The sequence below is a fragment of the Eptatretus burgeri genome, chromosome 5 (genome assembly GCF_056783735.1).
Source record: "Eptatretus burgeri isolate ZD-2024b chromosome 5, Ebu_testis_v1, whole genome shotgun sequence".
Classification (NCBI taxonomy): domain Eukaryota; kingdom Metazoa; phylum Chordata; class Myxini; order Myxiniformes; family Myxinidae; genus Eptatretus; species Eptatretus burgeri.
In genome coordinates this window covers 94,313,478-94,327,275 of record NC_140965.1, presented here as the reverse complement: position 1 = coordinate 94,327,275, position 13,798 = coordinate 94,313,478, and the positions used below count along the sequence as shown (strand labels likewise).

The 13,798-nt window shown below is 43.3% G+C and overlaps 1 long non-coding RNA gene across 1 annotated transcript; it reads left to right on the top strand.

Annotated features, from left to right (window-relative positions):
- The first annotated feature begins 517 nt into the window (after positions 1-517).
- LOC147026983 (uncharacterized) lies at positions 518-13,170 on the top strand. The gene is made up of 3 exons (XR_015057948.1): positions 518-619; positions 6,246-6,368; positions 12,629-13,170. It is a non-coding gene; the product is annotated as an uncharacterized LOC147026983 (long non-coding RNA).
- The last annotated feature ends 628 nt before the right edge of the window (positions 13,171-13,798 follow it).

Sequence of the window (13,798 nt, the reverse complement as noted above, 5' to 3'; positions counted from 1 at the left end):
AAAGAGAGAAAGAGAGAAAGAGAGAAAGAGAGAAAGAGAGAGAGAGAGAGAGAGAAAGAGAGAGAAAGAGAGAGAAAGAGAGTGAAAGAGAGAGAAAGAGAGAGAAAGAGAGAGAAAGAGAGAGAAAGAGAGAGAAAGAGAGAGAAAGAGAGAGAAAGAGAGAGAAAGAGAGAGAAAGAGAGAGAAAGAGAGAGAGAAAGAGAGAGAGAGAGAGACACGAGAGAGAGAGAGACACGAGAGAGAGAGAGAGAGAGAGAGAGAGAGAGAGAGAGAGAGAGAGAGAGAGAGAGAGAGAGAGAGAGAGAGAGAGAGAGAGAGAGAGAGAGAGAGAGAGAGAAAAAAAAAACATGTACGATTCAAGACTTATGAGCCCAAGACCTAGCCGAGGCCAAGATAAACACACACTTGAAATCAATACAACAGGACCAGGTTAGTGAAGACAACAAGACACAGGAACAGATTCACGATACAATTATAACTACAGGGAACAGTTACACATGTCATATCCGGAATGATACACAGTACTTCGCTTTTGGAAACGGTCTCACAGAGGCGACATAGCTGAGAAAGTTGTGTGCGCTCTCGAAGAAACCCCAAGCGGAAATGTTTCACTGTTTCCGTGAGTATTCTTTTATGATAAGCAAGTGTTTAAAGTTTAAACCCACCTGGTGTCAAACTAAAGGTGACCGTCTGCACATTTACAGTTCACAAAAATTAGTTGGACTTGGGAATTTGATTGCACTCAAAAAGATGGACCTGATACTTGCCCACTGAAACAGCTACGTAGTTGGTGAAACCTTCAGTTTTTTATTGACACTTCGGTTTATTCAACACCAGTTCCCCATCCATCCACGGATTCCAGCTAGTGTAATAAAACCAAACGCGTTGACCCCTCGTTCAGTCACCATAAGATGTCAGTGGGCAAATGTGCATTTGGTTACATTTGATAGGAAATCAGGAGTGTTGCAAATGAAAAGAAAAATTTCCACATCTTTCAACCTCCTTGCCTGAAAGCAGCTGGTGTGACCTGAGCATAAAGGGAAGGAAGTTTGCGGATATGATGTGGGTGGGACACAAGGTCAGGAGGTGAAAGGGACCCATTACAAAGCAGCACCAACAATGAATTACCACCACCCATAAGGACTGGAACACTAATCACATGTATTTTCAAAAGCTTCACAATCCGAGAAAAGTGTTTTGATTTAATAAAGAAAATCCAATTACCGTGAAGCTTTCAAGAGAAATGGGTGAGAAAAAAAAAATAAACCTTCCCAGCAGATATACATATACATCAGTTTCCATATTCAGTATACCATTTCGCTCCGCAAGATGCTAACATACAATAGGCACATGTTAACAAAGAGGTGATGCCACGTCTTTCTCATTACTCAAACGGACTGGTTTATACAAGACGAATGCAAAGCAAGACTCCGATGTAAGAAAATCATTCAAGCAAGCATCTCAGCTGATCATTAGAGGTAAGAGGAGAAAATGCATATTTGAAGAAATTGGAATTCACTCGACATTCAAATAATTAAAAAGGTCAAATATTTCAGAAAAAGAAAGTGAAGAAATATTAAGAGATATCTGTTGAAACAGGAGAGAGAGAAAGAGAAAGAGAAAGAGAAAAGAAGAGAGACAGAGAGACACAGAGACAGAGACAGAGACAGAGACAGAGACAGAGACAGAGACAGAGACAGAGACAGAGACAGAGAGAGAGAGAGAGAGAGAGAGAGAGACAGAGAGAGAGACAGAGACAGAGAGAGACAGAGACAGAGACAGAGAGAGAGACAGAGAGAGAGACAGAGACAGAGAGAGAGACAGAGAGAGAGAGAGAGAGAGAGAGAGAGAGAGAGAGAGAGAGAGAGAGAGAGAGAGAGAGAGAGACATAAGAGAGACAGAGAAGCAAAAGGCAAGAGAGAGCAGACGGCATAACAAGGTGCAGATGGTGAGGGAGTGAAAAGAGGGGATGAAGGAGGGAGGGGGGAAGTGGTAAGAATTGAGAGTGGAGGCAAAACCTGGGGGAATTTCGTTTGCTTGGCTGGAATGCATTTCAAAAAGATGAGACCAAATTCCATGTATTTACTCTTGAGAGTTGAGATTTGGAGCTTGGTTTGCTTCACTGGTAATGAGACCATTGCCGCTCAAGTGGCATTTGAGGTTTTTTTGAAGTGGACCAGGGAAGAATGAGCCATGCTCTTAAACTGGCAATGAACTCTTCTGAAATCATAAATACCAATGAGAATTTTGATATATGTACAATATATATGTATGTATATATATATATATATATATATATATATATATATATATATATATATATATATATATATATATATATATATATATATATATATATTTATACACACACGTACATATCTACATGCGTTCAGACACATACACGTACGTACACACCTTCACTCAGAAATGTAATTGCCCACCAGGAAATGTTAATTATTGACATTGATTAAATCATGTAATGTTTCGATATTTTTACATCAATTTTAACTTTAACTTTTTCTACTTAGCTTTTGAGAAACACCGTGGATGGCCCTCACCCAAAGATATGGTTTCACTATCTCGGCAGGAACCAACCTCACTGGAGATAAGGCTTCACAGATTCAATGAACCGTCTACAATTTGCACAGATCAACACCCGGTCAGTGGACGTTGTGGGTCTTTTTCTGTGGGTGTTCGAACACACTGGTTAGGAACATCAGGATTAACAGTAATTTAGCTCTCCAGGGTTCGCAATTAAACCCAAATGTTGGCGCGGCAAAATGGTAAAACCAGAAGGTGGACCACGCTTTTTTAGGAAATAAATAAAACGTCAACACACAATCACAGATGGCACAAAATCCCAAACAAAATCTGACAATTAATATACTGAACACATACTTATAAACGAATCCCTAGCTATGAACACACATACACGCATGCACACACACACACACACACACACACACCCAAGCGAGCAACAGGGTGAAGAAACCAAAGCTGTTGTAGACTGGAGTCAGCATGAGGAGCTGTCCCAGGTAGGAGAATGGCAGGAAAGCAGGTACTGAGAAAATGAAGGCAGGAGCGAGTTGCAGGCTCACAAGAGCAGAGGAACAGCATTGAACATGCACCTTTATTTCTCACCCTCACCTTACAGCATCTCCATGCACAAACTGCCCTCCCCCCTCCCACAGGGGAGTCTCTGTGCCCTGAGGAGTCCACCAATTATGGGAGATGGGGTAGATCTCTCCACACCAAGCACAGCGGGCTAATCACCGACCCAGACATCTGACCAATCACGGCCAGGAGACCGTCCAAGACCTGCCTCACACAGATTGCCAGACATCTTGAAGGATGGGGCCTTCTTTCTGTTGGTGGGAGAGAAATGTGTCATGCCCCTCACTTGCACAGCCTTGCCCAATTCAACATGGAGAGGAAACGTGGGCAATACCTCTTCAGCTGTCAAGTCGAAGACACACAAAGATCATCCTCACGGCGAGCAGCACAAAGGACAACTTAACCCTACCACATCCTGAATACCGTTCAAAATGTCCTCAGATGATACCAACACAAACGGTGGTTTTGAGGCCATATAAATAACGACTGCCTCCCACCCTATAAATGCAACACAGCCCCCTACCTTGGCACCTGGGCTCCTGCCAAGTCAACGCAAGGTCAGGCCTTAACATTTGAATCCATCCATTGGGACCATACTCTGTGCAGAGCATTGGTGCCGCCGAAGCAGTCTCCTTGGCTATTGGGCACAATTCTGGATGGGTCACCACTCCGACACAGTATACCAGCAAGCTGGCACTCATTTTGCCGACCTCGGAAGGATTACAGGTCGAGTTAACCTCGAGTCGAGGTCGAGTTTTGAACAGATTTGTGACCAAGTGGTACCTTTTGATTAAAAAACACATTACAGTTTTTGCACACAGCTCCTTCCCAATTCCATATCCAGACAATGCATGATGTCATCGCTGGGTGCCGAAGGAAGGCAGTACTCAGTTTTCACTCCGTTTGTTTTCTTGTTTGTTTGTTTGTTTGTTTGTCAGGGCAATATCTCAGCCATCCTTTGAGTTAGGAAGCTGAAATTTGTGGACAAAAGTGAAGATGTGCTTTGACAAAAACAGTATTTTTTGTTTATACTGGTTTTTTGATTAATCAATAAATTGATTAATTACTTAATTAGTATCGATTTATTAAGGCAATATCTTGGGCACGTTTTGAGCTTCTAAACTGATGTTTGGACACAACAGTGAACAAGTGATTTGGCTGTAAAGGTTAGTTTTGTACACTCAGTGCTCAGATTTCACTCATTTAGTTTTCTTGTTTGTTTGCCCGGGCGATATCTCAGCCATCCTTTGACCGAGGAAGCTGAAATTTGTGGACAACAGTGTAGATGTGCTTTGGCAAAAAAGTTACTTTTGTTTTTGATTTTTTTTTTTTTGTATACATTGTCAAGGCTCGAATGAGAGCTTACACACAACACACAGCAAGGGGGCCATGAGACAATAGGGGTGGGAGAGGGAGGGACAAAACAGTGGGGAACAGAGACATTAGGAGGTCTGTGGAAGGGAGAGGGATTCGCCAGAGAACACGGGGTATACAAGATGGACATTACAGGGACTTTCAGGAAGGAAAGCAGGGAATATGAAGGAGGTAAGTTTGTGGTGGATTAACGGGTGAGAAAAGATCGAGGATTTGGATGGGGGAGGATAAGAGATGGTGGTGAACTGCTGTTTTGAAGGCCTGGAGGAAAGAATGGGATTGAAGAGAGTGTGGGAGTTTATTCCAAATTCGGGGGGGGTGGGGGGGGGAAGGAATGATAGAGTGAAGGTGAACAGTGATTTGTGATTTTGGTAGTTTTACCAGAGGGGGGTTGTTGGCGGACCTTGAGCGCCCTGCGGAAATATGGTGGGGACAAATCACAGACAGAGCAGGGGAGGCAAGACCGGAGAGGAGACAGTAGAAGACAGAAAGACCACCGACCTGCCTCCAGTGAGAGAGTGAGAGACCCAAAGACTCGGCCTCATCGCAGGAGATACCAATGATCCTAAAAGCCTTTGTTTCCACAGCGTGAAGTCAAGCTAGGTATGAGGCAGGAGCACCAGCCCAGAGGGGAGAGCAGCAATACTCCATCAGGCTGCGGACGAAAGCTTTGTACATGTGATCAGGAGCTCAGGTGGGCCGAGGAAGGACTTTGCACGATGGAAGATTCCCAGTCGGCAACTGACTTTGGCGGCCATGTTGGAAAATCAGTCAATTAATTACTTAATTATTAAAGATTTATTAATTACTTATTTATTTTATTTCTCATCCTGGCAATATTTCAGGCACCTTTTGAGCGAGGAAGCTGATATTTGGACACGATGGTGAACAAGTGGTTTGGCTATAAAGGGTATTTTAAAAAAAAAGCATTGATTAATCAATTAATTATTCATTTTTCGATTGATTACTTAATTTACAAAAAAGTTACAGATTCAGGTGAAACATTGGTGGTTTAGGTATGCCATTCAGCAATTGATTGAGAAATTAATTATTTTATGATTATTATTTATTTATTTTAATTATACAATTAATCATTCAATTATTGTACACCGCTCACTCCAAATTTCGACAACGTGCTGCAAGGCGGCATCGCCGGACACCGAAGGCACCCCCGGTAATGTCGCATGCTGAAGGATGGTCTTTTATTTATTTGGCATGGGGGGCAGTATACACTGAATGTTCCTCTACTTTGAGCTCGGAATGAATGTTATTTCTATATTTTCTGGCAATGTCGTGGCATTTATTATCTCTGTCACTGAAGGTGGATGGAGGTTATGTTTTCACTCCTGTTTGTCTGTGAACAGGATATCTGAAACAATTTTGAACAGATTTGGATGAAACTTGGTGGACAGGTTGGGTGTGTGACAAGGATGAATTGATTAAATTTTGGTGAAGATCCAGATCTGTATTCGGATACTATAATTTTTAAAGTGATTCTTCACCATTGAGAGATCGAACCAAAAACGATATTTTGCACGATATTTCCAAAAGTTGGCGACGAGTTATGACAAAACTAGGGAGATGAGTTGGTTAGGTGACAAGAACGAGCCAATTAAATTTTGGTTCAGGTCCAGAACCAGATCTGGCCTTTCAGTAGAATACACAGCGTAAACTGTTCAGCCTGGTGGAGGTATGTGTTTTACCAAGTGCCATTGTAGTTTATTTCATGTAGTGGTCACTAAATACTGTCCTTGCAGGAAGGAGGAATCAAAATGGCTTTCTGTTATCAAACCATGACAGCTAAGGGCCTTTCTGACTCATGCCTAACTGATCCTGACGCTCCTCCCAGCAGATCCCTTTCCAGTTGTTGCTGGAGCAAGGTGAGGTGAGGCAGGGGTAGAACTCCACATTTCTCTCTCTCCCTGAGAGATTTCACCACCTGCAGCCGCACCCAACATCCCCACCCACAATCCTTTCATCATTATCTCTCCTCTGTTGCCAATCATATTCTAACCACCTGCAATGCAGGGTTATGCGTTTTCCTAATATGTGATGGCCTGCGCGCGCGCGCGCGCACACACACACACACACACACACACACACACACACACACACACACACACACACACACACACACACACACACACACACACACACACACACACCAAAGGGCGATGTTATTCCATTTTAATTTATGATGTTCACATTTCTACACATTTCACAATATTTGTACTTAGTGCAACATGCTGGTACATTTTTCCACCTCCAGCCTGTTACCTATACAAATTCCCCAACTCACCTACACTCACGCATAGCAAAGCTTGATGAGTCGTGACAGTGGGAAAAGGTCTTCAAATTTAATTTCTTCTCAATATTTTTTTGAGATTTTTCAATTGCAGGATGATCTGGTGTGCTGCAAATCTTTTTCCTGACCCCTACAATGTACCCCAGAGCCCTTTGACTCAGACAAGTGCTCATCCAATAATAAAGGACTGTCTGTGTCAAGTTACGTGGATTCACCTTGGTCTTGTCCAAACTGACTTTCAATTTAGCAACATAACTTTCATAGATGCTTTGGTCTGGTCCTCTGTTGGCAGTACCAACCAACAGTGTTTGGTGATATTAATCCATCGACCCAACTCAAAACAGCAGGTCGTCACATGCTGGATAGACCTACCTCTCACTCACCTAGCCTCATGGAGAGGCTGCCAGCTTGACAGCCTGGGTGGTTCCCTCCTCCAGCATTTATGACCCTTGCAGGTAACATCATCATGGTTTGGCTCAGCAAAGCCTCTGCATGTGCTTCTTCCAATCACACCTGTAACAGGTGTCTAAAAAGGACCACCTTGGACTCCTGGTACCACCCGTAGAGTCTGGGGTGTTCAGCCTGGGGCTGTGACTCAGGTTTCACCCCGATGGGTTTGGAACACCCTGCACCAGATTGCTATTGCCACCAGATTTCCGATGTGGTGCTGAACAGACCAAATGTTGAGCTGGGTCATACAAAATTACACTGAACAACAAATTTCAAAAAATTGTTTTACTGGAGATGTGTAAAGTGATTTAGACTAATTTGGGTACGCTGATTTCAAAAATCATAACCGTTTTGCTGTATCACGTCAGGATTTTCAGGAACAGAAATATTCCCATTGCCTAGAAGTCAGGATTTCAATGAAATTTACATATGTCTTTAACATGTCTATTTCGTACAATTGTTGTTAACTTGTGTTATATTTCTTTCTTTCAGATAAAGATGAGTAGGCGTTCCTGTACCAATCATCCTGACAACTTCTGTTATGTCTGTGGTCGGTATACCAAAAAAGATCAACAGCGAAGTATATCTACAGCAGTGAAAATGAAGGCCGCCTACTTTCACTACTTCGGGTGTAAGGTGGGGGACCAAGAACAGAGCTGGGCACCACACATCTGCTGCACAAGCTGTCACACAACCTTGACTCAGTGGTTGGTGGGCAAGCGCGCGAGCATGCCATTTGCGGTGCCCATGATATGGCGTGAGCCGCAGAATCATCATGATGATTGTTATTTCTGCTGCACAAGCATCGCCGGCTTCAACAAGAAGAATAAAGGTCACATCAAGTACGCTGACTGCGTCTCTGCTCGTAAACCTGTGCCTCATGATGACGAGAACCCCGTTCCAACACCTCCAGCTGATCAGAACATAGCTGTAAGCAGTGGTGAAGAGGATGGTGATGATGAAGCTTTTGAACCCGACACTCAAGAATCACACCTTCTGAACCAGGGAGACTTAAATGATCTTGTAAGAGATCTCTCGCTGTCAAAGGCGAAGGCAGAGCTGCTTGGATCAAGGCTGCAGCAGTGGAATCTACTTGAACCTAACACCAAGATATCCTTGTTCAGAGCACGTCACACAGACATGGCTGAGTTCTTTGAGATGGAAGACACGATGACATTCTGCAGTGACATCAACGGTCTGTTGAAAGAACTTGGGTGTGATCATGATCCTGCAGACTGGCGCCTCTTCATCGACTCGGGGAAGAACAGCTTGAAGGCCGTTTTGCTCCACAATGGCAACGAGAAACCATCAGTCCCACTGGCTCACGCGTTCGGCATGACAGAGACCTATGAGACTATGCGGCAGCTGCTTGATTCCATCAAGTACAATGACTTCAACTGGCACATCTGCGGAGACTTGAAAGTGGTGGCGCTGTTGTTAGGGCTGCAGTCAGGCTACACGAAATACATGTGCTTCCTTTGTCTCTGGGATAGCAGAGACGACAAGAATCACTGGACGAAGAAAGATTGGGAAGAGCGAAAAGAGCATGTACCTGGTCGACACAACGTGAAGCAATGTCGCCCTTGTCGACCCAGCCAAGGTTTTCCTTCCACCACTCCACATAAAGCTCGGCTTGATGAAAAGTTTTGTACGGGCAATGGATCTGAATGGGCGTGGGTTTTTATACCTCAAGGAAAAGTTTGGCAACACCTTGTCGGAGGCCAAGATCAAGGTTGGTGTCTTTGTTGGACCGCAAATCCGACAGATTATGAAGGACGAAACTTTTCCGACAACTCTAAACCCCAAAGAGCTGGCAGCGTGGAGGAGCTTCAAAGCTGTGACGGACAACTTCTTGGGGAACGAGCGCGCGGACAACTATGAAGAAATAGTGCAGCAGCTGCTGGAGTCCTTCAGGAAACTTGGCTCCAGGATGTCCCTGAAAATCCATTTCCTACACCAGCACCTGAACTTCTTCCCTGACAACTTGGGAGCAGTCTCGGATGAGCACGGCGAGCGATTCCACCAAGAGATTTCACTCATGGAGACGCGTTACCAAGGGCGGCACAACCCGAACATGATGGGCGATTTCTGCTGGTTCCTGCATCGTGACACTGACACAGAGCAGCACAAACGCAAAGCCAAATGCCTAAAGCATTTTTAATTACATTCTAGTGGAGTTTTTCTGTAATTTCTATAATTTTGAAGCATTCATGATGAAATAAATGAATAAATGAATTTTTGTAAATTTCATTGAAATCCTGACTTCTAGGCAATGGGAATATTTCTGTTACTGAAAATCCTGACGTGATACAGCAAAACGGTTATGATTTTTGAAATCAGCGTACCCAAATTAGTCTAAATCACTTTACACATCTCCAGTAAAAAAAATTTTGTTGTTCAGTGTTATCAGGAAAGCCTCCAGGCTTCCTGATGTATCCAAGTTTATGAAGGAGAACTTTTCTCCTGAGGCTGGCTGAATTGTCCCACAGTCATCCGAATTCAGCCTGGAGAATAAATTCCCACCGGCCGTTCCTCAATCCGACTGTTCTAATCGTCCTCTCAGTCCACCTCATCTCGTCCAGAAGATGACATACCGACCTTCTTACCTCTGGTCCCAGCTGCTCCTGTACTTTATTAATCTATTTATTTGTATACCTAGTCAAGGCTTGTGGAATAGTTAGTACGCTGAACGGATCAGGACATAACAGACAAAAACAGGATGCAAAACACGCACGCATGGGGTGAACAAGTTGGACAGAGAAGATGCCTGCGGTGAACAAGATGGATACACACCAAGGAGGTAAAACTGGAAAAACCAGAGAGTTGGTGTCAAAGCCACCCAATGCTCGCCTGTTGAAACATTTATCATTTTAAAAGACTAGTCTAATAATATTTTTTTATAAAGCATTGCAGTGAAGTCTGATCCAAATAATTTTAAAGCAATATATTTATTTGTAATCATTAAAAAAGTGTGGTAGATAAAAACATTAGAAAGGAAATAACTTGCACCAAAAACTTCAACATTTTCACTCTCACGCTCACGCTGACGCTCACGTTTGGGGTATCGCTATAGTTCTCTGTTCCTCGAACAGGCGAGCTAAAAATGAGATTGAAGAGGATGTGGAAGTTGTTTCCATAGGCAGGAAAAAAAAAAGAGGAACAAATGAATGTAGGTGAGCATTGATCCAGGATTTAGGTAGTTTCACCAGAAGGGGGTTGATGGTGGATCGTGTGAGCCCTGCAGACAAAGTATGGAAAGAGCAGAGGGTGGCAGAAGACAAAGAGACCACCAACCTGTCTGCAATGGCGAAGTGATAGACCATAGACTCAGCTTCAGTATGGGAGATTCCAATAATCTTAAAGGTCTTGGTTTCCGCAGCATCAAGCTGAGCAATATGTGAGGCAGGGGAGCCAGCCCAGAGAGGAGAGCAGTACTCTGTCAGGCTGTGAATGAAGGCCTTGTTGGTAGATAGGAGTTCAGGTGTGCCAAGGAAGGACTTTGTACGATGGAGGATGCCCAGTCAGTGGCTGGCTTTGGAGGCCAACTCTGAAGTGTGGTTTACCCAAGAAATATCATGGCTGATTGTGAGACCCAGGAGTTTGAATGACTGAACTTCCTCAAGAGGATTGTTAAGAAAGTAGATGGGAGCGTTTGCCAGACAGGACTTTTGGAGAGAGAGATAGTGAGAGTGTGAGATTTATCAGGATTGAAAGGCATATTCCAAGTGTTTTACCAGACTTTGAGTTTTTTTCAAGTTCTGAAGAAAGGGAAGAGGCTGCAGCCTGCCTGTGTAAAGGATGAGGGATGTCACAGCAGAGGGTGGAGTCATTGGCAAATCAAAAAAGAGGATTTTACAGAGAGGGAGAGAGAGAGAGAGAGAGAGAGAGAGAGAGAGAAAGAGAGAGACAAAGAGAAAAAGAGAGAGAGAGAGAGAGAGAGAGAGAGAGAGAGAGAGAGAGAGAGAGAGAGAGAGAGAGAGAGAGAGAGAGAGAGAGAGAGAGAGAGAGAGAGAGAGAGAGAGAGAGAGAGAGAGAGAGAGAGAGAGAGAGAGAGAGAGAGAGACAGAGAGAGAGATAGATAGATCATTGATGAAGATCATCAATAGGACTGGGCCCAGAACACTACCTCGGGAAACTTCAACATTAACAGGAAGAAGAGATGAAAGGATTCCGTTGAGAGATGATAGGATTAGATGCCATAGGCAGAGTTTGGAGAGTAATACAGGATGTCAGACAACATCAAATGCATGAGATATGTCCAGAGAGATCTCCAGAGAGAGAGAGATATGTCCAGAGGCCCTGATCTCATGTCTGACATTGAGGGCCTCCATTCATTGTTCGGTGAGTAGAAGCAGCATGTTCAAGTTGCAGCGATCTCGTCTGAAACCAAATTTGGGATCTTGAGATGAGGTTGTTCGAAAAAAGGAAGGATTTCTTATCAACTGCAATGATGGTTTCCATGACCTTTCTGGTGATTGTAAGTTAGCTAATAGGTCTGCAGTTAAAGGGATTCGTTTTTGCACCTTTTCATATACTGCTGTGATGGTGGTGGATTTTCAAGCACAGGATTCAGTGTACCATAGGCGAGAAGATGGCTATGATAATTGAAGATGAGATGGGATGAATCTGCACATGAAAGAGAGAGGAGGTTTCTTTGGAAAAAATTCCACGGCTGAGTTAAGATCAGGGGCAGTAGATGTGGGAGACCAAATCTGAAGAGAGATGGCTGCTTGCAGTCACTGCCAATCCGCTTGAGTGACTTGATTCGCCGATGTTGAGGAAACTCTCTGAGAATAGCCGGAGAGATGTTTAATTTCACAAGCACACAATAAGATGAACAAATTGGAGCAGAGGTAGAGCAGGAGACAATTGTGGGAAAGTTAGTCATCACCAATTCCAGAAGGGATGATTTTCCATTGGGAGAAATCTGGGTTGGAAAGTTCACAGATTGAGTCAGTCCCATGGAGTCACAGAAGTCATTTGTTGAAGTGTCATGGCTGGTGAGAGAGGTACCAACACCCAGCTAAGTTGCATGGTGACAATTGAAATCACAATATGAGGAAAAGAGAGTTGGGATGAGTGGTTAAAAGTTTGTCGAAGTTGTCTGAGAGATGTAGATGGAGTCGTCACTGTTGTGTTCGGGCAGTGGTCGGCAACCCAGTAAACAAGAAGAGCCATTTTTTCAAATTTGGTCAAAAACGCTACATCTAAAGAGCCGCAATGCACGTCAACCCTATGTTTATCGAGTTGGTATCAATGAAAGGGGCCGTTAAATTTTCTTCGGTACATCGAGTCAACTTACTCATATTTACCTCTGCCACCGAAGGTGGAAGGAGGTTATGTTTTAACCCCTGTGTGTTTGTTTGTTTGTCTTTTTGTGTGCAGGATATCTCAAAAAGTTGTGGACGGATTCGAATGAAAGTTGGTGGCCACATCAGGTGTGTGACAATGATGAACTGATTAGATTTGGTGAAGATCCTGATACAGCTACTCGAATTTTTAAGCGATTCTTCACCATTGAGAGAAAGGGCTGAAACGATATAGAGCATGATATTTCAAAAAGTTATGGACGGATGCCATAGAAACTTGTTGGACAGGTTGGGTGTGTGACATGAACAAGCCGATTCGATTAGATTAGGCGAATTGATTCAATTTTGATGAAGATCTGAATCCATAACCAGAGAACAGAATTTTTCAATTTTTACAAGTTCACCATTCATAGATGGAGCCAAAAACGACATGTATCATGATAATTCGAAAATTTATTGGGCCTGATATGTTCAACTGGATCAGGCATTGCATGTCAGATGTATGCGCTCTACAGAGAGCCCTTCCAGTTTCGTGTGATTTCTGCTGTAGAGTTACTTTGGAGAGCTGTTCGCTGTTTGGACAGTTTGCTGTCGTTTTCATTTTCAAGCAGGACATTAAATTTGCCTCATTAAATTCGCATCTCAGTGTGCTTTTTATGAAATTCATACTTGAAAACTCTTGCTCGCACAGGTAAGTCGTTCTGAAGATGGACGGAATACCAAATGCATATCTCTTCATGGTACTGTAGGTTTCCAGTAAAGAATTCTAAACTTCAAACACAATTTGGTCTTGTTTTTTTAAGATCATGCATTTCAGTCCAACTGTGTTGAAGTGCCAGGGTAGATCCGTGCCTTTCTAGATTTTAGACTTTGGTCGCTAAGCCTCTGAATTTAGAACTCCACATGTCCTTGTCCTGCAAGTCGGCCAGTTCAAGTTCTAGTTCTGCTCAGTCTATTCCTGTAAATGCTGAAAAGTTGAGTGCAGAAGTGTCTGCTTGAAGGAATTTCAACACAAATTATAAAGTTTCCTTTTCCTTCCTGAATTCCTGAAATTGCCCTGCAAAGGCTTCTTGCATTTCCAGTATCACAATTTTTAGGTTCTTGGTGTCAAGTTCATAGTTTGTCTCCTCTTTGAAATGTTTCAGTGATGTGAAATGAGCCAACAAACCTATCTCCATGTCTCTCGCGAACAATGCTAGTTTTCACTCAAATGACAGCACCTCTTTTGAAAGCAAGTGAGCTGTGT